General features: G+C 42.8%; 1 pseudogene; it reads left to right on the forward strand.

Moving 5' to 3' along the window:
* Window positions 1-1,400: 1,400 nt before the first annotated feature.
* Window positions 1,401-6,948, forward strand: LOC137234805 (rho GTPase-activating protein 190-like; annotated as a pseudogene).
* Window positions 6,949-12,792: the final 5,844 nt, after the last annotated feature.

Below are 12,792 nucleotides of genomic sequence, written 5' to 3' on the forward strand. Positions count from 1 at the left end.
GTGTGTTTATTGAGTAGATTTCAACGTCAGTTGCGCATGGCTGAACTATATGGTTGGCTCATCTCATCAGCTGATTTTATGTCTGTCATTTCACTGGAGTAGGGATTGTCAAAAGAAGATGGCAAACTCAAAATGAAACCAAAAAATTGAACACATTTTCTTACAACACACAAATATTTCAAAGTTTTATGTTTTCATTCCATTTCATTCGCCTAATACCAACACGCACATTTTGACAGTCTGAACAAAGGTATGTTCTTGCTGTAGAGATGAGCCAACCATCTACCAAATTACTATTGTGTAAGCTAAATCGAGTTGTATGAACAGCACTCAATTCAAATCGAAATTTCCTCAATTTATTTTTCTATTTGAACATAGTATTAACATGAAACAAAAATTATTATAAATACCGCGAAGAATTTTATAAGTAGAGTTCTCACGATAAGTGAGAAAATATTTGACATAAAAGAATATTGCCATAATGAAGAAGACGTTAGAATAGGACGAATTCCTCAGATAATTCATTAATAAACTTATTCACAACTTTTACGCAGGAGCCAAAAATGAAAACTTATACGAAAAAAGGCAATAAATTATATAAATCAGTGTTGCGGGGGGAATGTGGCACCCAGGTCGTAGGGCGCGATCGCACGCAAATAAAGAAATAAAAAGAGAAGAATTAATACCGAGTAATAACAATGTATTATTATTTGTTTATAAAATATAAAGTGAGGTATTAGCGACGATCTACGTTATGTGTTTACAAAAATGAAACTTTCACAAACTAATTATTTCACAATATAAGTAGTTATTCCGAAGTAATATGCAGTAGTGCAGAAAGAAATTAAAAAAAGAAGTGCAAATAGTTAAGAAGAAGTTCACACTTGGCAATTCCAGGCTTAAAATAGTTACTTGCACTAAATGGTGAAAATATAAAAAATTTGCACTTGGCAATTCAAAGTTTAAATAGTTATTCGCACTATTACTTCACGAAATGCACAAAACAAATGAAAATAAGTATTTGCAAGATTAACTCAAATGTAAATTAGTATAGCGTACAAGATGGTTGGTTTTTATTAACTCACTTTTTACTACTCACCTGGGGCTAGCTGCTGGCTCGTGAAACGTTCCAAATAGAAAAGAAAGATTTAAAATGAAAAAAGGTCCGCACCACCTGCCGATAGCTAACTTTCGTCGAGTTTTTCCCCTTTGAAGTTAGCGCTCGGCAGGGGTGGGCCGTTACCGGTAAAGAATAAAATAACTAATGTGCGTGTTAGGGTGGTCCGAAATAGTTAGGCTGTTGGCCTAAACATGCCGGCCCCCTTGCGGCGAGCAACTTGAAACTCGGTGAGTACGCCAGCAACCTTCCCAAGACAGGATAAACTAAATAAACTAAAACTATGATATGTAGGTATGGTTGTATCGTAGATACGATCTCCGGCGGACATCCGTGCTCGTGGATGAAAGAGAAAAGCGTTAGTATTCAAGTACGTGGGGTTGCTTGGTTTAAAATGCACCTTGTGGTATAATTAAAGTTTTTTATAGTGGGTGGGCTCCAGACACGACGAGCCCGAAGATTGTGGCTTGGGTGAGGAGCCCACCGACAGTCGAATTGGGTGTGCCGCCGACCATAATACTGGCGTAGACGTCGGCGCCCAAAGTGAGCAACACTGGCGACGATCGGTAAAATGTCGGATCGGCCAGCTTCATGAACTGGAATGGGGCCGCTACCGACGCGTCCAGATTTGCCGTGGGGTTTAACCTGGCATAGTTCGCTATTACGGTGGCTTGGCTCGTGATCTTTCCCGCTACCCCATACTTTCCTCGAAGAACGACGGTGCACCTTGAAAGACGTGCGGTATTGTTACGCTCCAGGTGTAGATCCTTGCACAGATTGGCATCGATGATGCTGGTGGGAGCGCAGGCATCTAACAGGGCGCGGACCAGGTGTAAACGGCCTCCTGCTTCAATTCGAACTATGGCTGTCGGCGCGATGGCGATCAAGGCTCGCATTATAGTCGGTGCCGCTAAATTGTTCCGGAGTCTACCACTCCTGAAGCCAGTGGGGGTTTGTTGTTGCCTCACGAGAGCTCGATGGTTGTTGCGCATCTTATTAGGGGCCGCCCTCCCAGTGAACTGTCGTGACGAGCGGGACGGACGCGGTTCCGCGTCGTCACGCTGTTCACCAGTAGGGCCATCCCCGATTTGTAAGCGCGCGAAAGAGCCGTGCATAGGCGAGCGGTTCTCGGGCCTCTCGTGACGTAGTGGTGGCCGGAATCGCGGCGTTTCGAAGCTGCCCGATTGGGCTACTTCTGCTGCATTGGCCAGCCTCTCTTCTTCCTCTTCTTCCTCGACTTGCTGGGTCCATGATTTCGTTTGCTCCGTGACATGGATGGAGAGGACCCCATCCAAGCTCGCATCGTTGTCGTCGGGCTTGCTTTGAGGTGGCGACGGTTGATCCATGGAGCGTCGTGTGATGTGGTTCACTGCAACGTCGGCATCGGTCTTGGCTGGGGCATATTTCCAGGTGGTGGAACGGGGATAGGCAGTTGGGACAATAGCGGTGAATGAGTATTGCACGTAGTCGCTCCTCAGTCGACATACCACGGTAAATTGGGCACAATCGCACTCCATGCGGTTTGGTGCACAGACGGCAAGCGATGGTGAACGCATTGGGGCGTGCCTCGGTTTTGGAGCGTTTGAATGCAAATCCAGGCATGTCTGGAAATGGTAGCGTTTAGTAATATCGCTGCATAGGTTGGTTGGGTGGCAGATGGACGGAGACCAGGGGTCGATTCTGGCTGACATATTGGTTGGCGTACTCGGGATAAAGGATTCACGTGGAATGCATAATCTTATTAGGTTATTCTGTCGATGTAATGATGTGTTTGTAGTGGTTGAAATCACTGTTATATTTAATGTAATTTTATTGAGATACGCCTAAAGGTATCTTTAGTTTTGGTAAATATTCTCATCATAATGAAATTCTGATATTGAAAGCAGTCACCAATGGTGAGAAAAAAAAATAAGAATTAACAAATTATTGAATATAGACTGAAGACAAACTATATTCTTTGGTGTTTGCCTAATACAGGCAATATGCGGTAATATACGCTACATTTGTGTAGCAGATGGTATCACGAGTTACCCGTGTATTTTCATTTCCTTGCACTTGCCCTACAAAAATTTGGTCACAAAACTTACCCACGCCCATGCAAATGTGGCTATGTATATAACCTATGAATGACTGTAAAATGACTAGTCAAATGACGTCGTGCAGATAAATGTGCGACACATGTAAAAGTGGCCTTTATTCGCTGTCTGGGAACACTCTTTGTGTTGATTTGGGCCATGTTGTGTGAGAATCACAAATTGTGGTGTGTTTATTGATTTCAACACATCCTGGCGGAAATAGCCTACACTATCGAGTGTGGTAATTTGTAGAGCTGTCAGCTGCTCACTCTTTCAATCGTTGGAATGGGGACAGCTGTGCGGTGCTGCCAATTTGACAGCGTAATGAGACATAATGGTCATGTCATGCGATCATTTAGGGACAGCTTGCGTCTGAGTCCTGACGCGAGGACAGGAGTTCTGACGCGACCTCAACGCTGATAATTATTTCTGGAAATTTTCATTGTTTTTTTTTGGATTTGGGTTTTCCCATAAAGTTGATTTTGTTGAATTACTATTTCGTAAAAAATTTCTGACCCTTTCTTTAATTATTTTATCAATCTTAAAAATTGTATTGTAATCTCCCATTAGCTCTTCCACCGTTAAGTTTACGCTACTAAACAACGTTGAAAAGCTTGGAAATTTTGAGGTCGTATATAATTCGAAGTTATTTCTTTATAGTTCACGAAACAGTCTAAACTAAGTTGGAGTTGAGAAGAAGACTTAACTTTTCCAAATGAAAATAATAATGGAAAGTGTGTGTTCCGAATTATATCTGTTGGTAGGGTGCGTCGGGCACCTACCTAGCTCGTGTATGACTGAATCGTGCTTTTCGGATCTCAGGGATCCGAATTGTGGTCCCACGGTATCGCCTACAATGTGTTCACCGCTTAAAGCTAAGGCCACACTGAGCTGCACTACACTGCGCTACAAAATATTCTTCGCATGTATTCTTATGAAGCAATTCATATCTAGCGGCCGCTGCACTGCGCAGCGCGGCCATGAGCGGCAATGTTGATCAAATAGAATAGGCAAAAAGGTGAAGCGTCGCCGCCGCTACATGTCGCACCGCTTAGTGTGCACGCACTTTAAGAGACAAAACCGGCGAAGTCAGACGGGTGGCAACCTCGTTTCGTTCATTCAAAAATGTCATTAATTCATGGAAATGAGTATACAGACATTTTTGAATGAATTTTCATTATGAAGAAAAACGTGTGACGGGTGAGTATGAGTATCGCATAGTACAGGTCTGTAAACCTGTACTATGGAGTACCGTTCCCTTTTTGATAATTTTATATTTTATTTTATTCGATTCCTTTTTTTCTCGTTTCAGATGCCAAACGTTACAGCAGCACCATCACCTAGTAATACGGCTATATTCTTACTCCTATTCATCCGGCAAGCTCAACTGATTCAAAAGAGAGCCAGTGCAAAAATTATGCACTCACCAGCTTCATGGAGGAATTTAATAAAAATGTATGAGGATAACATCAGCGAAAGTTCAGTTAGAGTCATGAAACATTTAATTGAGATTTTCCAAGAAAATGATGTGTCTTACGTGCGCAGCTCAGAATTTTTAAAATTTCTTCTATGCATAATTAATGTGCCGTGTAGCCGTCGCAATAGGGAAACAGCAATTTTGCGATTTTTTTTTTTTTTTTTTTTTTTGTGTACGACCACAATCACAAACCGTTCCCTCAGTCTAGGTTAATCGAAGCACCGTTTTTTTTTTTTTAAGACATGAATAGTTTCTGTAGCTTTAAGTGAAAACGGATGGACTTTTCTAACACGAAATAGAAAAACTACCTAGGCATTAATTGAAATAAAAAGCGCGGAGTCGATTTTGGACATATTGAAAAAAAAAGAAATCGCTCGCACGCAAAAGAAATCAACCGAAAGCAAAGCTTGCTAAAACTTATGTATATATGCAAAAATCAGTTGGGAATAGAAAAGGAATACGAGCAAAAAGTATTACCTGAAGGTCGTTTGAGCATAGATGGATTGATTCATCGTAGTTTTTGGTGTCAGCCCAGTACCTAATCGACCAGTTGAGAGACAAATTGACTTTGTTCATAACGTTATAACAACTTTGGTGTCAAGGTCTCCAAAATATTAGCACAATATAGAGAATGGACCGAATTTTGAATATTTTTGGTATGGAAGCTGGTCAAAAAAACTTAATCAATATATTGATAAATTTGCCAATGCACTGGAGTATCTTTTACCCGACATAAGCAACTTAGGAACAGTGGATGAAAATATATGGCTCAATGCCAAAGGCATTTTACGAAATCATCCTGATTTCGAACAATACTTTTTTTGAATTTCCCCAAGTTTCGTGGACTGAATTAGTTGATATGGAAGAAGCAGAAGAAGAAGTCCGTATTCCATTTAATGTACTGGATACTCCAGAAGCGGAAACGATTTTTTAGAACTTTTGTGAATGCCGTACAGCAAGATAAATAAAATAGGTTGGAAGCACCAGTTTAAGCCTTTGTTGGAAGAATCTGGCTTCGTAACGCCAGGCAAACAACCATCGGAAGTACGCGTACTTTTTATGGGCCGTGAGTGGTTTGAAGCTTTTATCAGAACATGATTGTCCAACAAATTTATGATATTCATCAAGACGAAATAATGAAAAGAGTAAGCAAAACTTTAATGAACTATTGTTAGAGAGTGCTCAAATTTTTCCAACAATTCAAAAATGTGGACATCAAAACCCAAGACAATGTTCGAGCTATTACAGAACTTATACAGGAGGATTCCAGGTTCAAAATACTAGATAGACTTGATCAGGAGCGACGAGTTATCCTATTTCAACCACTTGGGCTTTATACACTGTCCAATCCGTGAGCATTGCCCGTTTTTCCACAATTGCGTTGACATTTTAGTTGGCGAATGTTTGGCAGACAAGTCACCAAATCAGAAGAATTCAAACGATAGAAAATCATCGCACAATGACAGAACATTGAATTACTAATTGTTGGATCTGAGCACTTAGGAATTTTCTACTTAATGATATTCGAATATGTACGGGTTCAAAAGGAGAATATGTTTATGAGAATCAAACATATTCCTTAAATTATCGAATTGCAAATGGAGATATGGAAGCGTTTACAGTCAATTGACTTTCATTCGAGTGGTCTTATTTGTGTCTACTCAAATCAACAGTCCTTTGAAACACTAAAGGATAATTTAGAAAGAACGTTATTATGTAATTTGGAATTAGAGGATAACTTTGAAAACTTGCCTATAGTTTTTGTGTATCAACTTCAGGATTTGAAAGAAAATGAAGTTGATTATCTGCGCAATGAAGGATTACGTTTGTCTGAAATGCTGCATTGCGATTTTATTGATAATCAACAAAATCAAGAAAAATATGTCTACGATATTCTTAATATCGTCCATACTTTCATTAAGGCGTACAGAAATGAAAAGTTTCGATTCATATTCTTCAAACCACATTGATTTAAGAATACTTATTTGCATGTTTTGCGGCGACCAATATGACACTGAAAATATTATTAGTCCTCTAATAGCTGAATCAACAAAATTGTAAATCGTCAGAGCATTCAAGTTGTAATCGACGTATTCATAGGAGACTCCAAAAAAACGTATAGAATTTATTTCTTTCATCATATCTGCAACCAATCGGCGCAACCATTACGAAACCTTGTGCTTAATATTAAGTTCTATGAGGACTACTTAAATGACATTGAAAATTGTAGTTTAGATACACGCGCATCAGGTCCAATTTGGATGACCATAACAAAGTGAGCAAAATATGAATAATTCTAAATGAACACTAGCCTCTTGAGATAGGCACCAATTAATTTGTGAAAACTACAGGGTGCTAGACGACTTTTGTGTCACACTGAGGCTATTTGACTCCATAACAATCTTCTGCACTTGAGGGACAATGGCGACAAGATGTAACTTGAGACAACATCCAGCTGAGGGAAATCCCGAGGAAGTGAATTACGAAGTGAACGAGCCCTTGTTACAGGTATGCGCGCACTTTGAACAGCTGCATGTAATAGAAGTTACTTTTTAAGTTAACAATTCCAACCGTTTCCGGTACAGCGCATCGCTTGATTTCAAGTAACTTTCAGAAGCAGCGTAAGCACCTGTCCTTTTTTAGAATTCTCCGACATGGATGGTGAATTTTTCTTGGTCGTTTAATCACCTTTTACTATAACGCCCCAAATCAAAGGTTATCTAAAACGGTGTAACAAATTCCACGGATTGGTGCGCATGGAATGTTGGCTGTGGAGGCAGTTGATGTGAGTTCAGCCGTAGTACTTATCGGAGGTCAAAGTGGGTATGTGGTTTTTTTTGTATTTTTATTTATTTAGATACACTGAACATAGGTAAATATAGCAAAAGCACAATATAATTACATTGATCTAATTGATTAGATATATATGTATTACGAAAATACATGTTTAGCATGCTGGCTCGTTTCTGAGTATAATCCCATTTTGAAATTGCAATGAGGCTAATCCAAATCACGATTATACACACCTGCACCTATTGTACGTTTGAAATTCCTTGTGTATACCATCCTTTTGCCCTTCCTCGCGCAATTCCTCGGGTACGGGTACCGAAAAAACTGATACGACGGACTTGGGCGTCAATGGCGGATTTTGATTTTTAAGGCGCAAACGCTTCAAATTTTAATTTAATCTATTTTACTGTGAGTTAATAAATTTTCTTCAAATTTTTTTGTACGTCGATTAGAAAAATAATGAGCTTTTAGTAATTTGTATTTGTTGTAATTATGTATTCAACCGGTGTCTCTGTGGCAGATAGAGGATCTGTGTTAGGATTGTGTTGGCCTCGTTCGGGTTGAACGAGAGCTGGGTTAGGGGACTGGTTGGCCTCGTTTCTGGGTGAACGAGAGCTGGGTTAAGCAGATTGTTCTAACGAGTGGGAGTTACAAGTCTCCCTCACCCTCACTGGAGGGTGGTAGCAGTACCAATTTTCGTGATTGGTCTGGTGGTTTGTCCCCTTGCCGTATCCAGTTCGACGACTCGAACTCGGTTATCGGGGGCCCATAGTGAAGATTGGCTATCCGACCTAGTCTCCATTCGTTGGGGGGTAGATTATCCTCCTTAATGACGACTAGGTCCCCCGGTTTGAGATTTGATTGTGGATGCTTCCCACTTAACCCCGCTTCTGCAATTCGGTGAGATACTCCGTTTTCCACCGTTTGCAGAAGGTTTGATGCAGCGCCTTAAGTTTTTCCCATCGATTGACGAGTGAAGCGCGATTCTCGCTGACGTCAATCTCGGGTGGCGCTAGTAGGTGGCCCCCGACTAGGAAGTGCCCGGGGGTAACTGGCTCCAGGTTGGACGGGTCATTTGAAGATGGGTTTAGGGGTCGGGAGTTGAGACAGGATTGAATCCTACACAGGAGGGTGCTAAACTCCTCGAGAGTAAATTTATGATCCGATGTGAACTTTTTGAAATGAGTTTTGAAACTCTTGACTCGCGCTTCCCACAGCCCGTCCATATGAGGAGCAGCTGCTGGTATGAAATGCCATGACAGGGTTTGGTGTGCGTATTTAGAGAGGGTTTGGTCGCGCGCATCAAGGAGGAATGCCTTGAACTCTGAGCAGAGAGCCCTCGACGCACACGACAAAGTTCGTCCCGTTGTCGCAATAGAGGTTTTTTCGGGCATCCTCGTCTGGCGATAAACCGGCTAAATGCTGCGAGAAACGCGGCGGTGCTGAGGGTCGCTGGTCGCCTCCAAGTGGATCGCCTTAGTCGCAAAGCAGACGAATAGGCAGACGTATCCTTTAGTCCATGCTGCATCCCTCGTCCGCTGTAAGACTTGATGTCAAACGGTCCGGCAAAATCCACCCCGGTGTTGGTAAATGCCCTCGAAAAAGTAGTGCGTTCGCAGGGAGAATTCCCATGAGTTGCGTCGGGGAAAGTTTGCGGAATAGCGTACAGGACCTTGCAGTTGTGGATGATGGATCGGATTCATGTTTTTTGACCCGAGTTATCCAATACTGCATGCGTAGGAGCCGCAGCATTAGTCGGTTTCCACCATGTATGGAAATGGTGTGGACAAACTGGACTAGGAGGACGGGTGAGTTGGCAGGCGTAAGGGAGGATTATCGGGTGACGCTCGTCGACGGGAACGTCTCTGGATGCGTGAGACGACCCCCACCCGAAGGACATTATCTTCGTCGATAAAGGGGTCTAGAGAGAGAATCTTCGCTTTTGGTCGCGATGGGTTTCCTAGTTCTCAGAGAGCTTATTTCTTCGGCATAGTGGTTGGTTTGGATATCCTTGGCTAGTCGTAGCCTTGATTTCGTCAGGCGATAACTGGTACGACTCTGCTTTAAAGGACGCTTTAGTTTTTGGATGGGTTCTATTGGCGAATCTTATAATGTAGGAGATTACCCGCAACGCTTTTGACAGATCGGAAAACCGATCAAGAATATCCTCGCTATTGTTGATGTTCGTTGCTGCATGCACTTGTACTCGTTTTTCTTCGATGTTTGTGTGGTACTCCTGTTCGCCTTGAGATGGCCATTCCGCTCTGCCTTCTTTCAGCCAAGAAGGTCCCTGCCACCACAAAGAGTTGTCGACTAGGCCCGTGGCTGGAAGTCCTCTGTTGGCTAATTCCGCTGGATTTGATGCGGACTCGACATGATGCCATGCTTTCGTTCCTACCTTCTCCACGATTTTTGTTACCCTGTGAGCTACAAATGTTGACCAGGAACACGGGGGTTTTCGAATCCATGCTAGGACGATGGTCGAATCTGTCCATAAGTGAATGTTAAATGTGCCTAAGTGCAGGTTCTCCATCACATTTTCTAAAGTCTCCGCCAGCAAGATAGCACCGCATAACTCCAATCTTGGTAGTGAAATTGTTTTTACTGGTGCCACCCTCGTTGTTGCCATGAGTAGACTCACGTATGTCCTATCGTTGATCTTAGCTCGCACGTAAACCGTAGCCGCGTAGGCTTCTTCGGACGCGTCACAGAAGCCGTGAATTTATATATCGTTGGTTGGGGTGAAGTGAACCCACCGAGGTATACGAATCCGGTTAATGGCGGGGTACTCCTGCATAAAGGTTTGCCACCGATCTAAAGTGATTGCGGATACCGGTTCATCCCAATCCGTCCCCTCCAACCAAATGTTATGCATTAGTATCTTGGCTACGATGATAACTGGAGCAAGCCAGCCTAACGGGTCGAAGAGTTTGGCGATAGCAGATAGGATCGCCCTCTTTGTTAAGATGTCCTGGTTTTCGATTGGTTTCGCTGTGAAATAAAAATAGTCGGAATGTGCGTTCCAACGGATGCCTAGGGTTTTTACCATGCTCGCGTCCTCGAACTCCAGAAAGTCTTCCGTAAGCCTATGAGGTTTGGGTATGCCCTGTAGTATCCTACTGCAATTAGAGGTCCACTTTCGCAGAGGGAATCCTGCTGACTTTAATGCAGCTGTGATTTCATCGCGAGCCGCGATTGCTGCGTCGATGCTATGCCCCCTGCAAGGACGTCATCGACGTACATACTGTTTCGCAAGATGTGCGCTGCGGTTGGCAGAGATGCCTCCACGTCATCAGCAAGTTGATGTAGGGTTCTGATCGCTAGATAGGGGGCACAGTTTACCCCAAAGGTTACCGTGTTGAGCTCAAACACGCTGACAGGGTCCTCTGCTTTGAGTCGAAAAACTATTCTTTGGTATTGGGTTTGATTTTCCTTTACCCAAATTTGCCTGTACATCTTCTCAATGTCGCTGTTGAAGACGTACTTGTAGATTCTCCATCGGAAGAGCAGTATTGTTAAGTCGGATTGAAGTACTGGGCCGGTGTGTAGAACATCGTTCAGGCTTGTCCCATTGGATGTCGGGCACGACGCGTTGAACACGACCCTCACTTTATTCGTTGTACTTTCGTCTTTGATAACCGCGGTGTGCACCTTAGACATGTGCCCTAACGTGACGTATTCTGTCAGTACCCTATTGTATTGCGTCTGTAGGGCCGGTGTCTTGGTTAGGCGTGTTTCGTTCCGATAGAACTGAGAGCAGACGCTCTTGAGAGATGGGTCCAAACAGACGGTTTTAGGGAAGCTTTGTTTGAATGGAAGGGCGACGGTATATCTTCCATCTGAATTCCTTTCCGTTGTGTTTTTATATAGTGCCTCGAAATAGGCATTGTCTTCCGTCAGGGCTTTTTTTGTTGGTATGTTTTCAATTTCCCAGAAAGCGGTTAGTTGCTTGTCTAGGCTAATTTCGTTAAAAAAGGATACTCGTGTATTGGTTGGGTGAGGTGCATCTGCACGACCGGTTAAAATCCAACCGAAGACGGTTTCTTGGGCGAGAAGCGTATTTAGAACGTTCTTCCGTATACCGTTTAGTATGATCTGGGGATAAATATCGCCGCCAAGTATGAGGTCGACTGATTCATTAATGAAGAACCTCTTATCCGCCAGAGTCAAATCAGGGAACGCTTGCTGCGTCGTTGCGCTCACTTGGCAAGTCGGAAGGTCCCCTGTTAATTGAGGCAGGACTAGGGCCAATGTATGGATGCTTACTAAGGGGTCTGTAAGCGAACCTAAGTTAATCGAACATGATTCCTTTACCTGTGCAGATGGTGTATTATTTATTCCTGACACTTGCACATGCAAACGTTTGGACGGAAGGTTTATTCGCTTCTTTAGTCTTTCAGTTATGAAAGAGCATTCGGACCCAGAGTCTATCAGCGCTCTGGCAGAAAATTTCACCCCGTTGTAGATTATATGAACCCGCGCTGTTCCTAATAACACCCCTTTAGTGGTGTTAGCATGACACGAAGAGAAGTTATTAGCATTATCCTGTCTTTTTTCAGACTCCATCCTTGCCCTAGCCTGCTGTGAGGTTGAAGGTGAATTGTCGGTGGCGTTTTGAGTCCACCTTTGAGAAGTTGTCTTTGGTTGTGCTGTTGGAAGATGGAGCAAGGTGTTGTGCCTTGCGTGGCACGTGCTGCAATTGAATTGGCTATTGCATCGTGTCACGGTGTGTCCACCCGACAGACAATTCAGACAGTACCTAACTATTGTTTTTCACAAATTCCATTTTCCCTGACGTAGACAACCTACGTAATTTTTGGCAATTTGGGTGTTTTTGTTGTTTTATTACCCCTAAGATCGGAAACCGTCTCTAATGTCTGGAAGCGATTGAACAGGAATTTGTCCATATCCTCCCATTTCGGGTAACCTGTCTTCCGTTCTACGGTCTGTTCCCAAAGAGCCAATGTAGATTCAGGGAGTTTTGTGGAGCATAAGTAGGTTATGATTGCGTCCCAATTTGTGATGTCAGTATTATGACATTGTAGCGCGGAGATGCAATTGTTGATCTCCCGTTGCAATTTTTTGATTGAGGTTCCACACTCCTGTTCGACTGCCGTCAGATTAAATAAGAGTTTAAGTTGGGTGTTGACGAGGATACGTTTATTTTCGTACCTGTCGCTTAAGTTTTTCCAGGCGGTTGCAAAACCCTCGTTTGTTAACGAGCACCTGCCCACTATTTCTTTTGCCTCCCCTTGCGTTTTTTGTTTCAAATAGTATAATTTATCGACATCTTTCAGATTGGTATTGTGGATGTATATCGCCGTGAACATATC

The sequence above is a fragment of the Eurosta solidaginis genome, chromosome X (assembly GCF_040869045.1).
Source record: "Eurosta solidaginis isolate ZX-2024a chromosome X, ASM4086904v1, whole genome shotgun sequence".
Lineage (NCBI taxonomy): Eukaryota > Metazoa > Arthropoda > Insecta > Diptera > Tephritidae > Eurosta > Eurosta solidaginis.